Source organism: Octopus bimaculoides, chromosome 5 (assembly GCF_001194135.2).
Source record: "Octopus bimaculoides isolate UCB-OBI-ISO-001 chromosome 5, ASM119413v2, whole genome shotgun sequence".
Lineage (NCBI taxonomy): Eukaryota > Metazoa > Mollusca > Cephalopoda > Octopoda > Octopodidae > Octopus > Octopus bimaculoides.
In genome coordinates, this window is record NC_068985.1 from 76977223 (window position 1) to 76980091 (window position 2869).

General features: G+C 40.9%; 1 long non-coding RNA gene across 1 annotated transcript in view; it reads right to left on the minus strand.

Moving 5' to 3' along the window:
- LOC128247808 (uncharacterized) overlaps window positions 1-1480 on the minus strand; it is a 34323-nt gene extending 32843 nt beyond the window's left edge. Inside the window, exon 1 of the long non-coding RNA XR_008264115.1 lies at window positions 1419-1480. This is a non-coding gene — a long non-coding RNA (uncharacterized LOC128247808). The remainder of the gene's footprint in view (window positions 1-1418) is intronic.
- Window positions 1481-2869: the final 1389 nt, after the last annotated feature.

The following is a 2869-nucleotide window of genomic DNA, read 5'->3' on the forward strand; positions in this document are numbered from 1 at the left end:
TGGGGGGGGGGACACATATCAATAGAAACCGGGTCCATGAGCCTGGCTAGGCTTTAAAAAGGGCGCACAAAGAAAAAAGACTACAACAAGCACATTGTATTACATGTGTGTGTGCGCGCGCGTCTTCGAGTCTGATTGTCCCACCACACTGCTTAACAACCGGTGTTTGTGTAAGTTACGCCGCCGTAATTTAGCTGTCAGGACCCCCCCCCCGCCACCGGATAAAAATAAACAAAAACAAAGAGCGATGGAATAAGTACCAAGTTTAAAAGTATTGTGATTGGTTCATTCGACTAGAATTCCTCATAAGACTAAAACAAGTAAAAGATAATGTGTGTGTGTTTATATATAATTCCCGGATCATTGGATAAGGTCGGTTTCCCGGATTTTGTGGCTTATGTATTCTTTCACTGAACTGGACACAGGTCGGTCGCAGGTTTTTTTCATTTGTGTCAGCTGAGTCGACTGGAGCAACGTGAAATGAAGCGTTTTACTCAAGAACAGAACGCACCGTCCAGTCTAGAAATCGAAATTACAATCCTACGGTCATGAATACAACACCCTAACAACTAAGTCACACGTCACTCTCTCTCTCTCGCTCTCTCTCTCTCTCCACACACACACACCCACCCATTCACACACATTTCTAAGAAAGGAAATGTTGGAGTGGTTTCCCCTTTACCTTCTCCCGCTACATAAACAACTGATATATTATTCCCAGCAACACGTATCGTATTAACAATATCATAAAACACTGCTTATAAAACACAGTGTAATCCATCTCAAAGCTTCGAACTTGAGATAGTGAACTGGTAGTCCAAGACTGTTCGCTAAGCCGATTGAACTCTGGGCTTATGTCGAACACCTGTTGTCGCATTCGAGAAGAGTACAACTGTCGAGCGAATCCGTAATTAAGATCGTTCCGCCGCCCTTCCTGAATAGGGAGGAGCGGGCCTGTTTTCTCTCGGTAATTGCTGTTGCGAAGGAGGTAGTATGGAAGACTGGAGTGAAAGGAATTGCGACAGGCATTTTCATCTCCAGCCTCGGGTTAATTGACTTTTTCGTTTTCCACATGAAACGAAAAATAAGGTTGGAGAAGAAATGCCTATCGCAAAGTGTGCTTCGTGAAAGATGGAAGTCCGTAGCAAGTATGTTGCGAGCGAAAGAACCTTTTTTAAGCGAGAACAAAAAAAGGAAAAAACAAGGTTTTCAGTGTAAGAATGTGGCTTGTAGGGTCGACCGCGTCCTCCGCTACATTTTTTGCTAATCATTCATTCGCATGTTATTGTATATATTAAAAATTGTTTATTCATACGTTCGTCCCATTCGATCCCCTGATCCCAATATTTGTTTTGTCTGTCCTCGTATCGTCCCCTCTTTTTCTTAACCTTATATGGTGAATAAAGAAATTTACATACTTTTAAGTTAAGGTTAACATATTTCGGATACGGAGCATAAAAACAGGTTAATCAGACGTAATATATGCAAAAACAAAATCAAATAAAGTAGCCAATGAGAGCTATTGTTTTAATCTAACAAAAGACGGAAGACATCTCCAGGCATGTTACTCTAATTGTCAGCGTAGCTTTTTAACGGTGCCCTGCAAGAGAGGTCACTCAGCATAAATAACGCGCGCGCATCACTCTCTCTCTCTCACACACACACAATATATATATGGAAATGGATGCGTGGCGTTCAATCAAATGATAATATAGCACACACACACACATATATATATGCATACACACACATGCATATATGGGTGCAGGACGTCAGCAACAGTAAACAACATGAAATACGAAAACAGATGAGTTCAGTACGCAAACAACGAGAGAAACAAATGGAGGACAGGGCAAGTAACACAAAGAATGACCCTTCATCATTTGTTGGCTGTCTATCTACTCCTCATTTCGAGCATTGCACCTTGGGCAAGTGCCTTCTACTGTAGCCTCGCGTCGACCGAAGCCTTTTGAGTGGATTTGGTAGACGGAAACTGAGAGAAGCCTGTCGTACGTGTGTGTGTGTGTGTTTGTCTTCCCTCCCCTCCATTGCTTGACAACCGATGTTACGTCCTCGTAACTTATCGGTGTGGCAAAGAGACCGATGGAATAAGTACTAGGCTTACAAAGAATAAGTCCTGGGGTTGATTTGTTCGACTAAAGGCGGTGCTCCAGCATGGCCACAGTCAAATGACTGAAACAAATAAAAGAATAATATAAATATAACTATAATAAGGGCACTAATGAGTAGCCCCACATGCTAGAAATAGACATTATTTACTCCATTAGCACAGATTGAAAGCGAGGGAAGTGAACAGAGATGTTTTTAAAGAAAGGGTTTAACAATAGATCGATTTCTAGTTTGTAATGGGGTAAATAATGTAATTCTTAGAGCCATTGGCGTCTATTTCTAGCACGTGACGCTACGCATTAGTGCCCTTATTATAATTAAATGTATATCTTCTCATATAATAATGAGCGTAGTGTTTTTATATATTTGTATATATATTTGTCCGAAATCATACAGTAGGAGAGTGTGAGAGAAAGCTTAGTATAAGTGAAGGGAGAGAAGAGAAAATAGTAATTCAGTGAAGGAGAAGTAGTGAGAGTAATAGCGATGACTGACAGGGAGTGAGAGAAAGTAATAATAATGAGAGGCAGTGGTAAAGAGAATATCGTGTTCACTACACGTCATTGAGGAGGTGAAGTGAGAGTAATAGCTGTGATACAAACGCAGTTTGGGCACGTGTTTATATTTTTGTCATCGTGTATTTACACACACGCACACACGCGCGCGCACACACACATACACACATACATACATACATACATACATACATACATACATATAAAGAGAAAATTAGGGATAA